Here is a 15425-nt window from a genome sequence, read left to right on the forward strand (position 1 = left end):
GGTTAAATGATTTCCTTGCGATGGATTTTAATAGTTGGTTAGTAATTAACCTCACAAACGCTTCTTTTGTGTATGATGTTAGAGACTGGAATCTTCTTTTTGGTTCGCTCCTGTGGTATATCTGGCTTGACCGGAATGATCGTGTTTTTAATGATGCTGTGAAAGACTTGGAATCACGTTTTCAGATCAGATTGGTTGAATTGATTTGCAGCCTATTGGTAATTTATGTTGGATGCTGACTTTAATCTTTAGATCTGATTGATTGATAGGTCTGCTATATAGATCAGTTTTTTTACAAATTCGTTTGACTTGAAAAAAAATCTTCAAAACATCGACTCTTTTCTTCAATTCGCGTTTATTGCATGTTTCTCTATGTGTCGGAATTGGATGGAAGATTTAGAGATTGATAAAAACTCAGATAGTAATTAAGGAATGATTTATTATATGTCCTGTTCTAATTATTTGCTGAATTTAGGTAAAATGTTTCAACTTTTTTATTGATTTTAACAACCAATGATATGTGTAGTTGTTATCTCCTTATTAATGATAGTATCTGTTCGTCCATGTGTCTTAAATGCATTATATACTTTTGTAAGTTCCTTAGCTGACAAACAATTGCTGAATTTGTGTTGTTCTTCAGTTCCAAATTGTCGATATGGGAGGTGGGTTCAGAGTACTGCATTTGGTTAGACCATTCCTGTCTTTTCTGCCTGAGGTTCAGAGTGCTGACAGAAAAGTTCCTTTTAGAGAGAAGGTCATCTACACTGTGATCTCCCTCTTCATCTTTCTGGTGTGCAGTCAGCTTCCACTTTATGGAATACATTCTACAACAGGTGCTGATCCATTCTATTGGATGCGTGTCATTCTTGCATCCAACCGTGGAACTGTTACGGAACTTGGGATTACCCCCATTGTGACATCCGGATTGGTGATGCAACTCTTGGCTGGTTCAAAAATCCTCGAGGTTGACAACAGCGTTCGGGAGGATCGTGCACTTTTGTAAGTGTTTTTCACTAGTCTATTTTGGCATTTTAATAGTCTTTTTTGTTAATTGATGGCTGCTTTCTATTCTATAACTTCAAGGCAGTATTTATGCTTGGTGATAGTTTCTTGTGATAGGTCATACGATACCTTTATATACGCTTTTTTATTTCAATGTGCATGTTATAATATTTCATGGTTTTATTCGTGCTTTGCAGAAATGGGGCTCAAAAGTTGTTGGGCATCCTAATTGCTGTCGGTGAGGCAGTGGCATATGTACTGTCTGGTATGTACGGCAGTGTCCGACAGCTTGGGGTTGGAAATGCTATTCTTATTATCATTCAACTTTTCTTTGCCGGAATCATCCATTATCTGCCTTGATGAACTTCTCCAGAAGGGATATGGTTTGGGTTCTGGGATCTCCCTTTTCATAGCTACCAATATCTGGTATGTTATTATATTTGTTTTCCATGTTCAACTCAACTCGAATGTATTCCTGCAAGTGGCTATCCTAATTACTATTTTAATTGTGCAGTGAAAACATTATCTGGAAAGCCTTTAGCCCTACAACAATTAACAGTGGCCGTGGGGCTGAATTCGAAGGTGCTGTCATTGCCATGTTCCATCTATTGATTACTAGGACGGATAAAGTTCGTGCACTTCGCGAGGCTTTCTATAGGCAGGATCTTCCAAATGTTACCAACTTGCTACAGTTTTGATCTTCCTTATTGTCATCTACTTCCAAGGTTTCCGTGTTGTTTTGCCTGTAAGATCGAAGAATGCTCGTGGACAACAAGGATCCTATCCCATTAAGCTATTCTACGCCTCCAACATGCCTATCATCCTTCAATCAGCTCTTGTTTCAAATCTTTATTTCATCTCCCAGGTATCCTTTTACTCTATGAAAGATGCTTCATTTTTCTCTTAATGTTTGAGCTTCTTTAATGCTTTGTTTTTTGTATTTTTTTTTGCAGTTGCTTTACAGGAAGTACAGTGGTAACTTCTTCGTGAATCTTTTGGGCAAGTGGAAAGAATCTGAATACTCTGGTGGTCAGTTTATTCCCGTTGGTGGTCTAGCATACTACGTTACTGCCCCTGCAAGGTTAGGATTGTTCTGTGCTCTTCTTCTGAATGAAATGTTTGATTTTATTTCCTTTTTGGCTATTTTCTTTTAACCTATGTTGATGCCTGGTTTTATCCGGTTTTTACCACAGCTTGGCGGACATGGCAGCAAATCCCTTCCATGCTTTGTTTTATCTGGTGTTCATGCTTTCAGCTTGTGCCTTGTTTTCCAAAACTTGGATCGAAGTTTCCGGTTCTTCAGCCAAGGATGTCGCTAAGCAGCTCAAGGTAAACAATTACATTGTCATCAGTAAAAATTTGCATTTTCAGTCTTCTTGGAGTACTGATTCACCGATTCATTCAATCGTGTTCTGTGAATTCCATGAGTCTCCGAGCTTTAGCCTATATGTGATTGAATGACGTTGATGCATATTCATTGATTTTATTTTCCTCTGTACCATTTTAAATGTCATGTTCTGTGTTTTCCTCTGCAGGAACAACAAATGGTGATGCCTGGACACAGAGACTCAAACTTGCAGAAAGAACTGAACCGATGCATGCCGACTGCAGCTGCGTTCGGCGGAATGTGCATCGGTGCACTGACCGTCTTAGCCGATTTTATGGGAGCAATCGGTTCAGGGACTGGGATCTTGCTTGCCGTAACAATTATGTATCAGTACTTTGAGACCTTTGAGAAGGAGAGAGCCAGCGAACTCGGCTTCTTCGGCATCTAAACTCCGAAGTCCGAGGAATGGTAGGGGTAGGTTGCCACCTTTTGTTAAAACAGTCCCCCTGGATAGAAGAAATTGAGGTCTTAACTGTAATGTGTTGTTTTAGCCCTTTTAATTTGCGTTCTAATTTATTTTATTTTTTTTAGACCAGAAGTTTGTAGATTTTTCCATTTCAGAATACAAATTCTATGCGGAGAAGCCTCGACTTTCTTATTTTCTTCTATTTTTATTATGTTTTTTAATTTTTTGGGAGTAGATCATTTGATTTTGATTGTAAAAAATAAAACCATTAAAAGTTTAAATTTTGATGTTAAAGGAAGTTCAGCGTTTGACGTTGAAGGACATATTCATGTGAACATACTATTGCATTTAACAGAGACCAACAATCCAGCACCGGAGGACAAAATCGAAAGTCTTGAAACTAAATATAATTATGTGGATTTCAACCTTTTGTAATTTAGAAATATCACAGGCAATAAAAAATTAGAGAAATGCAATTGGGTAATTGATTTAAGTCATTTACCACCATTTTTATGGAATTACCACTATATATATATAGAAAGTTATTATATTCGCATGAAAATTTTTATAAAATATAATAAAAAGATTAAAACCCGTCATATGAACTAGATAAGAGTTATATATAAAATTTAATTTCATATTCTCACGATGAATTTTAGTTACTTATATTTTATGAAAACTATCATATCCATATAACTAATTGTCTTAAATATATTACAAGACTTAGATCTTAAATCAATTTTTTAACCAATGCATTTCCTTTAATTTTTTTCACTAATTAAATATAAAAAAAAAACATTAAATCTACAAGGCTAATCACAATCCAATTAAGCTAATTAATGCCGAATATGGGCATGCGTGCAGCGTAAATAATGATATAAAAAAAACCACACATAAATTCAATATTTCTTTTAGATAATCAATACTCTAATCGAACTTTGAATTTAGTTTTCCTTTTTAAAAATTTTCTTCCATAAATTAAAAAAAAAAAATTTATCATTCAGATAGCAACTCATATTCATGTTTTTATAATATAACTCAAAATTCCATTCTTATCAAATATTAATCATCTATCTCCAAGAATCCATCAATGACTGATATCTTATAATTACAACAACTTTAAAGATTTTTATTCATTTCCAATCAAATATCATTTTATTTCAATTTTATGAGCTTCGAACTCAATTTTATGTAAGTGTAATTTCAAGGTTGAAATTTTCTATGTAACGATCGACTGCGTTACTCTTATCAGTACACCGCCAATTAAATATTGTATATAGAAGAAGTCAGAAGTAGGACAGAGTTTTGATGGTTTATTTCGAAATCACAACGACAAATCATTATGTGTTTTCATTACAAAATCTCTTTAGGATAATATTGTTCTGGTTGAACTGTTAGCTCTATAATTACAAAAGGCAATAAAAATTGTAATTATAGTTATAGAACTAATTAAAATTTAAATCCTTCTTTATAATTATGTTCAAACCAATGGCATGAATTATAATTATAAAATTAATTATAATTTAATATATTTATTGAAAGATCAATTCAAATGAATTCAAATAAAATATATAGTCTTAATAAAGATTGCTTTTCATATTAATCATTTTTAGTCGTTTTTAATAACATAATAAAAAGATCGGATGTTTAAGACGTTCAAATTCATATATTGTAATAGTAATGAATTACTTGAATTGTTTTTAATAGAAACCACTAATTTTATTTGAAATTAAAAAATTTAAATTATAATAAAGGCTTTCACCAATCTAATAAATATACTTTTCTAAATACGAGAAAATTAACCACTTAAGATCACAATAATTATACAAGGAAAATATTAAAAAACTAACTAAATAGACTTTGATAAAAGATAGATATGAACATATCTAACCGAATCAACAAACGAACCACAAAAGGGATGAAACTATTAAAAAACTATCATCAAATTAAAAATTAGAATTGAACGACATGAAAATACTATCCAAGAACACAAATCGCATATCAAAATCCGATACGAGGGTCCAGAGCATGAAATATCAATATGATAACAAATGAAGCACCATATTGATCAGTCGTAGCGATGTCAAATCTAACCCTGAAAAAACATAAACGAAAATAACGACCAAATAATCGAAACATACCATAAAGACAGGAAAAAGTTTCATAAATGTAGAAGAAGATGCTCCATAAAGACATAATTATTACAAATAAAAAACAAAAAAAATAAAGATGCACTATAATAAAACAAAGAAAAAGCAATGAATATTGACGGTTTGCGATAAGCACCAAGATTGATGCCACCGTTGATCACAAAAATAAGAAGAAAAGAGACTAAATATGGTTAAAAAGAGAGAGAAAAACGAAACAAACATTGTGTCAATTAAATTAATATTTAATCAATTATTGTGATTATATAATTAATGGATGAGAGAAAATTAAAGGACGAGATTATCAGTAGAAAATGAAAATATATTCATTGGAAAAAATGAGTTAATTTCAGCCTTTGATTTTCTCTCATCCGACGATCCTAAAATGTGTAAAATAAAAAAATTTAGGGTAAACTACGATTTAGTATAAATGATCAATTTTGATTCATTTTAGTACCTAAATTATCAATTTTGGTTCGTTTTAGTACTTAAACTTCTATTTTTTTCAAAATCATACATACCGATTAGTTTTTGTTTCGTTTTAGTACCCCCCACCGTTAAAAACTTAAGGCATTTAGTACGTGAACTATCAAATTTGGTCCATTTTAGTACCTAACTTTTCAATAACAAAAAATCAAAACTTAAAGTTAAATTTTGAATATAATTACTAAAATAAAAAAAAACTGAATTTTGGGTATGATTTTGAAAAAAAAATAAAAGTTTATGTATTAAAATAGACTAAACTAATAGTTTAGATATTAAATGTTTTATTTACTCAAAATTTTACAGTAAGTGTAAATGTATGGCAACCCATAATTAAACAACTTATGTCTGGATAAAAATAATATTTTATTGGATCTAAACTTGAGGATGTAAAGCTTGTAGAACTCTCTTGTCAATTGGGACAAGATTTGATTGGCATTTTCGGTTCAATAATAGATATGAAATTTCAAGGCTACCGTAATATAGGATAATGGTCCAACTGGCCTCGACAGTTGCCTTAAGCCTTAATCACAGCCCAGAAACATGGCCTAAATAGGGATAGGTTTGAAATAAAGATTTTATATAATAAACTTTATTAGTATTTTTCCACAAAGAAAGTAGATTATTATTGATTTAAAAGAAAACAAAGCAAGTAGACAGTGGATACAAAAATTCATATATGCTAGTTTAATAATAATCATAACATTGAAAATGACAATTGTTTGCATATTTGCAGTTTAAATTGGGAAAATGTATCTCTATCTTTCAGGTATAATCTACAGACATAGCAAAATCAGCCGATTTTGGACACAATTAGAAGCTCATGAAATTTGTAGCAGGCTCCTGTTGGTGTTTTATCCAACCTGATGAGGTGTGCCTTTTTTATTTTGATCGTTGATGTCACGAAGTTTCTTTATTCACTGTTGTTTCGATTCATTTGTGTGAGAGAGTTTGGTTCCAAACTTGTTTGAGTCATTAAATGAATTCATTGTCGAGATAGTTATGTTCGATTAAAATCTATAATTATAGACACACATGTATAATGTATAATGTTATAATATTTATTTTTAATAATTTGGTATAATATATCATGGTTAAATTTTATGTTTAATATGTTTTGGTTCTATCAAGTTTGATTCTTGCTCAAGTATTGTGTGGTTGACGATGGAACTAGATCAATGTTATAGTCATCGTGCATGTATTAATATCGTTGAAGTGATTTTGAGATGACGATGGAGTTGTGTCTTTTGTTGGAAAAAGAGTTAATTTTATTGATGGATTTAATATTTAATTTGAAATTTATTTTTTTTTTACTATTATAAATTAAAAAATATTTTTAATTTGAATATTAGCCGATAATTACTCTTTTAATATGTTAAATTAAAAGTATTTATTATTTATTTACCTTTAAATATTAAAGATAATTATATATTTTTTAATATTTAAAATGAAAATAATATTTATTTAAATTTGAATAGTAAAGGTGTCTTTTAAATATTTCAAGTTAAAAGATATTATATCTGTTTAAATTTTAATATTAAAAGATATATGATTGGAATAAATCTCTATTAGAAATCCCTATAAATATTGTATTAACTTTTATTTACATGTTACAAGTTTTAATAAGTTTTTTGACATGTTCAAAAATCAGAAAAGTTTTTCTCTATTAGTTTTCATATGATAGACAAAGGTAAGGATAGTTAGTGATTTATGTAGTTGTGTTATTGTAGCTCATTATCTAGTTGTATTTTGGGAGACATGCAACCAACGAATTCGAGCACCAAATGAGTGGTTAGAAATCTATCTTAAGAAAATTGTTTAGCGTCATATTCAACTGTTTCCGATCAAAAAATCAAAACAAAAGGAGTATTTTTCTCTTTATATATTTTTATCTTGTAGTTTCTTTTATCAGGTATGGCTCGGATTGTTGTTATGCTCTTTTACGGTGATATGATTATTATCATTATTATTATTTTTATATTATTCTCGGATTAATGTAATATTTTTTAACATCTTTTGCTTCGATTCATGGCATTGGAGTAGTTTGAGAGTTGTGGTCGGGTTGATTGCTGATTGTATGTGCTCGTTGCTTGGCTATGGAAGGTCTTGCCTACGAACATGTTGGTTTTCGTTAGACAAAATAGCTGTGGTGGACGTATAAGGTTCTTGAAAAAAAAAATTGATACCTTGCTCTGCGAGGATGAATTGCGGGGCCTAATTTACACGAGTTTAATGATGCAAAAAGTGAGTTGTGAAGTTTACTCGTATCGATTTCATCCGTCTCGGATGATTTAGTTACAGTATGAAATTTTATCACGCCCGCGCTTGAACTAATGGAAATTATAATTACCTGAAATAACAACTTCTTCCGATCAAATTCCATTCATTTACATTCTCTTATTAGGCCTCCACTTCAATCGAGGTCCACGTTCTAATTACCTGGACTCACTTCACTATTAATTCTCACCATGCAAATCATCTACGCTCAATATCCTCAGCAATTTGTCCAACTCATCATTGATTCACAAGCTTCTTCTTGTTGTTTCTGAAATCATCTCCATTAGTTTCTTAAATAAAACACATATCAATTTTATTTCTTCATCTACGATTCATGCTGGAATAAACCCTAGTGAGGGTATTTCATTATTATTAATGAATCTCAAAATCTTTGCATGAAACGCTGAGGGTTGACGCATATGAATGAGAAGTGTTCCCACTGCGGACAAGCCTTCTCCGACGCTTGCTCAATCGTTTCTTTTCCTAGTTAAATTATAAATTCTTGCACCAAATAAATGATAATTTAATCTTATTTTTTATTATAATATAAATATAATTTTTATTTATTTAGTATTTGTTTCCTAGTTCAATTAGAAATCCTTATACGAATTTTATATTCTAGTTGAAATTGGATTACATATGTTCATTTCCTGAACTCCTTTACTTCTGTTATAAATTGAACCACTTTTCATTCAGTTTCTAACTCATTCATCTGAGTATGAACAAAAACCCTCTTTCCATCAAGTATTAACACTTTATCCCTAAGAATCCATCGATGGCTACAATCCTGCATTGTGATCCTAAATTAAATAAAAGGGTATCGAAGAAATCTGTTTCAAGTTCTAATAACTCCGGAATTTTATATGCTTCAAATTCAACTCTGTGCAAGTGTAATTCGAAGGCTGGAAAGTTACTCGTAGCTACTGAGGCTGGTTGTGTTTCTCCTATCACTGTACCTCCAATTAAATGGTGTATATGGAAGAAACCGGAACTAGGGTGGATAAAACTAAATACAGATGGATCAGTGACGTCAGGATATTTAGGGTGTATATGGAAGAAACCGGAAGTTGTTGGCTATGTTTCCAATGTATCGCGTGACACATTCATGGCGCGAAGTTAATAAAGCAGCTGATTATCTTTCAAGTACGCGTGCTAGTCTAAACGATGTAGTGTTATGGCCGATTGACTTCTCTGACGAGCTTCACACTATTATCAATAATTATGCAGAAGACAAGATTTATTTTAGACCTTAGAAAAGAAAAAATACCCACCCTTAGATTGAAACTTCCACCACAAAAAGGAACATCTTGCCGGTAGAAAAGAAGATGAATATACCATAAACCAGTAAGATTTTATTTATCAATTTGTAAATGTGAAGAGTTTTCTTCACTTCTGTACATACTAAAATTATATTGTTATATATGTTTTACATTTATTATAGATGTTATATATGTGTGTGTATATATATATATATAAATCAAATCAAATAAAAATAAAATATAACAATATGCTATTTGTTAATGTAAATGACAGTCTAATATTTACATATTCTCAATAACTTAAAGAAAATACACGATCAAACATGGAAATCAAATATCATATTTTTATAAGAAAACATGATAAAAAATGAATATTAGAAAAATATATCGATGATGTTCGGAACTCGTCTACTAAAAATGAGAGCTTACAACTTTTCATATTTTAATACGATATTTACAATAATATAATATTTCAATAACTTATAAGATTTTAATACGTAATAAAATATGATACCATCACATATTAAAATGATCAAATGTAAGTATGGCATCATATGAGAAAACACAACATTGAAAAATAGCACATTCAGGTACCATATTAGAAAGAAAACAAATTTAAATAGTAAATCCAAACAATAAACACTATAACAAACGCATCACTGAAGCGCTATGTTTTAGGGACAACGGGCTCTCTGTGTACTTGCAAACACAGTTCTTTTGTACTGAAATGAGCGTTAGAAATCTATATTTTCCATACTTCTTATGCTTGTTTTTATGCTATTTTCTCAACTTCTCTCTTCAAACCGATAGGCGATAGGTATCGTGCTATAGCAAGTCCCTATTGGTGCGCTTCGATGTCACCCGACGCTCCACGTTCAATAACATCGAGGATGGTTTAGAGAGTTCAGGGATCACACTGACCCCAACATCGTAGTCAAGCTCATTGGCAACAAATCAGATCTTCGTCACCTAGTGGCTGTCTCGACCGAGGACGGGAAGTCCTTTGCCGGGAAAGAGTCTCTCTACTTCATGGAAACTTCCCCTCGAAGCTACAATTGTTAGAAAATTGATGTTGGCAATGATGTCTCCGCGACGAAGAAAGGAGGCTGCTGTTTAAGCTAAGAACGACATTAATCCGAAAGTCCGATTGTCTAACTAAATGCGTAAAACCTTGGTTTTGTAGAATCTTCTTGAGAGGGAGCCTAAGAGTAGGAGTTTGTGCAAAAGATCGATTTGGTTAACGTTCAGAACACTATAGTATTGCATTTTTACAAGAGAATTAAGATTGGGATGTCAATGATGTTCTGTATTACTAGTTTTAGGAAATGATTACCTTTTGCTGCATGTTTACAAAGGAATGGATAATGATGTTAAAATATTGGAAGAAAATGAACCATATATCTGTGTGTTGAAACCAGTTTAGTTTCTCAACTCAAAACGTTCTCTTTTTTCTGTTTTGGATTCATTTCAACAAGAAGCAAACAAATGTGCCCGTTGTGGCCTTACTTGTCTATGAGATGTTGAATTTTGTATTGAACATAATACTTTATAATAAACCACAATACGACGATCCATTGTCGTCCAGTGGTTAGGATATCTGGCTTTCACCCAGGAGACCCGGGTTCAATTCCCGGCAATGGAATTAAATGGATTCCCTTTTGCTTTTGGCTGTTGTTCAGCTCTTGCAATGGCCTAGCTCCACGGCTAAAAAATGTCTAAAAAGAACATTTATGGACTGTGTTATTCATTTTAATATGGAAAACAAAGTAAATATGAAGTTTCCATTCAGGCGCTGTAAATGCACATGTAAAGAAGAAGCCCCAGGGCTCACTGGGATTCTGCTGATGAGCAAATAGGAAATGATACATTTGGCACAATTAGCCAATGCCGGATTGCATATTTTGACTTGTGAGTGAACTTCAGATATCATGAGGACATGAAAGTAAGCTCACTGCCGGTTTTTAAATTGAGGTTGTCAACGCTTTTTCTTATCGACTTCCATCCATTGCAGTCATAGTCGTTATGGGTACCATGACAAACAATTGCAACAAATATTGATTGATTCGATTCCATCAAGACAGACAATTTTCAAGCCAAACCAAAATTTCAGACGATACACTAATAATGTAATAAACCAACAAAAAAAAGTTGTAAAGATTTGTAAAGTCAATCACAAATCACTTCAAGAAAACAATAACAAACACAAACTATCCAAAACCGAGTTACCAAAACTCGAAACAACTTGACTTGGATCATAAACTACTCCTCCTAAGCTCCAATGTTTTGAGACTTGTTAAGGATGACACCTTCATATTTGACTTGGAACCACTTCATAGCATCTTCCTTAGTAACCCTGTGCTGAATGCCAACACGTGACTTGCACCTACGACGACGACCCACACGGTACCCGGCTCATTCAAGAACAACGTAGAAGTCCATACCATAGATACCAGTTGAAGGATCATACCTAGAGAGAAAACAATAGTTGTAAATTTATGCTTTTATGGTGTTCATAACATCAATATTGAATGTGACTCAGTGTAGAATGAATCTACCAATAAAACTTCTTTGTACCATTGCAATAAGAGAACCAATATCCACAAGATTCCTTTATGCTTATAGTATATCATCCACAATGAAGATTACTTGAAATACCATCCATTATGAACCCACAAACCCAAAAGTTGAAATAGTCAAAATTTCCAACTCAAAACAAAAGGATTGCAGCATAAAAGCAAGTGCATTGCCATTTCAAGTTATAGTATTTTAATTACGAAGTTCAGTGAAAATCAATAGCCTAAAGCTAGCAAAAGTTCCGGACATAGTTCTATCATGATCATTCTTCTTAACTTTAAACTAAAACGGGAAACCAAAATGCATTATTGACATACAAACATCAATTAGAATACATCAAAATTTGATAATAAAGGTTACGATTACCCAAAAATAAACTCACTTGATTCCAAGATCAATGTGCTCTTGGATACCGAATCCAAAACAGCCAGTATCACTGAAGTTCCTCCTCAAAAGCTCATATTCCTTAACCTTCAATCCACTCTCAAGTAGTTGCATAGCCTTCTCTCCCCTCACCGTAACATAGCAAGCAATCTTCTCATTACGCCTAATTCCAAATGATCTCACAGTCAGGGTTTTAAATCGTGGTCGCGGTCGCGTTTTCGGTTATTTCGGATTTACCGTGATTGCGGCCGTCGCGGGTAACTCGGACGGCGGCGAAACCGCTATATCGCGGCCAAAATCACGGTCGCGGACCGTTTTTTGAAACCCTGCTCACAGTATACCTTGTTGTTTGCATCAACCCAATATTTTATGTTCATTAACAAAAAAATCGTAAAGAAAGTGTCAAAATGTACATTAGTCCCCGTCTTTTGGAAAAATTTAAGATTTAGTCCGTGTAGTTAAACAAGTACGAAGATTTAATTGTTAACTTCATTATCATTTTATAAATGTAAACGTATGAAGATTTAATTGTTAGCTTCATTATCATTTTATAAATGTAAACGTATGAAGATTTAATATTTATTTACATTTATTAAGAACAGGGACTAAATCTCAAACTTAACTGAAGTACAAGGATTTACAGTATATTTTTACCCAAAAAAACTAAAACACAGAATTTATATACCCTTGGAGAAAACTGGGGTTTGACCACTGAGTTGTTCCAAGACCTACACGAAAGCAAAAAGAGGGTAAATCAACATTGAAGTAAAATTATTTGGGGGATTCGAAAATGGATGTGTTTTAGGGTACCTTGGCAGCACGGGTGAGACGATCACCGCTCTCACCGACGGAGATGTTGAGGACGAGCTTCTGAACTTTGATTTCCCTCATGGGATTTGATAATTTCTTCTCCGATGCCTTCCGTAATTAGTCAAAGACAAAAACAGCATAATGAAAATGAGATAATGGATTAACATAAAGTGTAAAAATGTTTGAATCAAGCGATTAGATTGTGAGAAACAGTGAGATACCATGGCTACGTGAAGGATATCGAGCAGCGGTGCTGTTGGAAAACTGCAGATTAGGGTTTTTAGGGTTCTTATATGAGTTCCACACCCGACCTCCTTTTTAAGTTGGGTTTTTGAAAGAGAATTGGATAATTTCTCAGACGTTTTTTTTGAAATATCACCGGTGATCAGTATATTTATTGATCTAATATTAATTAGATTATATTTCTCGATCTAACATCCGTAGCAGTAAAATGCTCCCCTGACCCGCGCTATATGCTGATTTGACACCACGTAAGGTATAGCGCACCACCTGCACCGCGCTATACGCTAACTGGGTTACACGTAGCTATAGTGCGTCACCTGTTCTGCGTTATACCTATTTATCTGACACATGGGGTATAACGCGGTACATGGGCACGCTATAGTTTTAATTACATGGCCTTTCACATCCCATCCTTCCCTATATATACCTCATCCTCAGTCACTTTCATCACATCAAATTCTCTCAAATACTCTCTCGTTTAAGGTATATTTTATAATATTTTTAATATTATGTATTTAATTTATTTAAGTATTTTACTTTATTTAATATTTTACTAATATAAATTTTTTGCAGATATATAATGGAAGACGGTCTACTTCGCTTAGATGGAAATCATATATCTCGACATTTTGCTGATACGGTAACATTTTAACGTTTTAATTTAATTTAAATTATTAGTAATAATTTGTTGATTTATTTAATGCATGATTATTAGATTAAGAATTAATTTTTGTAATTATTTATTTTTAGGAGAATGACCGTATATTAGATCCTTTTATTAGGAATCTTAAGTTAGTGATACCTAGCCGTGTCTTGCCGTATTTAGTAGAGGCTGGATTTGGTTACATAGGTAGATATCAGGATCACTGTAAGATAGAACCAAACCTTATTTCTGCCTTAGTAGAGCGGTGGAGGCCGGAGACCCACACATTCCATCTTCCGTGCGGAGAGTGCACGATCACGCTTGAGGATGTTTCTATACACCTTGGGCTTTCGGTGGATGGAGATGTGATATCAGGAATAACTTCCGGTTCTTGGACTACTTTGTGTCGGGGAAATCTAGGACGTATCCCGGAAAGTTTTATCGGAGGTAGGATACCGTTAAATTGGTTAGATGCCAATTTTCGGAAGTTGAGCGCAGACGCCTCTGAGGATGAGGTTAAGATGTATGCACGGACATGCATATTGCAGTTGATAGGAGGGTTGCTGATGCCGGACAAATCGCGCAACCTAGTTCACTGCATGTGGTTGCGACATCTTAGCGACTTTCGTTTCGCCGGATCATTTAGTTGGGGCTCGGCAGTTTTGACTTTGCTGTACAGGGAGATGTGTAGAGCCATTGACTACAGGCGTAATTCTATCGGCGAATGTCTCCTACTCCTGCAGTCTTCGGCATGGTATCGATTGTCCTTTTTATGTATCGTTGTGAAGAACTCATTCGTATTTCCACTACTTCTGAGGTAATTATAAAACTGATTTTGCATATTAATAATTTTATACATCGTATAATAAATTTTTTTCCTTGAATAAGTGGTCTACTGATAGGAAAAATCATCAAGAGCTACCTGATGATTTAGAAAAAATTAGGGTGCTAATCGATCAGAAGGCTGACACACAGGTATGAATTTTAATGTTTAAAAATCGATTTTAGATTATAGTTATATAATTATATTATTATTTTGATAAAAATTATATATTATTTGTTTTAGTTTGAATGAGTGTCATATTCTACTGATGATGTGAGAGCGGTGATCTCACTTGAGTTGAGGGGTCCATCAGATGTTTGGATGGCGATGGTCCTTCTGATCTGTTATGCGGCCATCGAGTGGCACTCCACTGATCGCGTGCTCCTGCAATTTGGTTGTTTTCAACCAATTTCGGATGCACCGTGCAATATGAACGAGTTACATAGCTTAGATAGACGCGACAAAACAGATACAGATTGGCTGGTGAGGCATCATGAGTGGGTCGTGTTGTGGGAGGATCGACATCGGCGCCTTCCCCGTAGAGAGCCCATTTTACTTGACCTTTTAAGTGTTGCTGAAGGTTATTATGAGTGGTTCAACAGTAACGGGAAACCGTTTCTGCTTCCTGAGGATGCACGAGGGAAGACCTTTCCGCGACGTCGACAGAGACGTGATCCGACACAGCACCATCGTCCCCCGACTCGTGAACGGAGAACAGGTGCTTCCGGTTCATCCTCAGTTGCACCAGCAGGACCTTCACAGCAGCCACCGCAGCCATATATGATGCCACCATCGCCTTTCCATTACTAGATGATGCCGCCGTCTTCACTTGGTTTTATGACCCCCCGCCGCCACCGTCACATATGACCCATCCTAGAGGCTATTATGGGTCTATGTTTGCAGATCCGACTTAGGGTTCATATGCTAGATATTTGGCAGGTTCAGCCTCATCACCCATGGCCGCAACACAGACATCTCCTGTACAGT

At 33.9% G+C, this 15425-nt stretch overlaps 1 non-coding gene and 2 pseudogenes across 1 annotated transcript; 2 read left to right on the forward strand and 1 right to left on the reverse strand.

The window, feature by feature from the left end:
* The first annotated feature begins 635 nt into the window (after positions 1-635).
* LOC120119559 lies at positions 636-2792 on the forward strand (annotated as a pseudogene).
* A 7739-nt stretch (positions 2793-10531) lies between these two features.
* Positions 10532-10603, forward strand: TRNAE-UUC. The gene has a single exon. It is a non-coding gene; the product is annotated as a tRNA-Glu (tRNA).
* A 596-nt stretch (positions 10604-11199) lies between these two features.
* LOC120119562 lies at positions 11200-13023 on the reverse strand (annotated as a pseudogene).
* Positions 13024-15425: the final 2402 nt, after the last annotated feature.

The sequence above is a fragment of the Hibiscus syriacus genome, unplaced genomic scaffold (assembly GCF_006381635.1).
Source record: "Hibiscus syriacus cultivar Baekdansim isolate YM2019G1 unplaced genomic scaffold, ASM638163v2 tig00110332_pilon, whole genome shotgun sequence".
Taxonomy (NCBI): Eukaryota; Viridiplantae; Streptophyta; class Magnoliopsida; order Malvales; family Malvaceae; genus Hibiscus; species Hibiscus syriacus.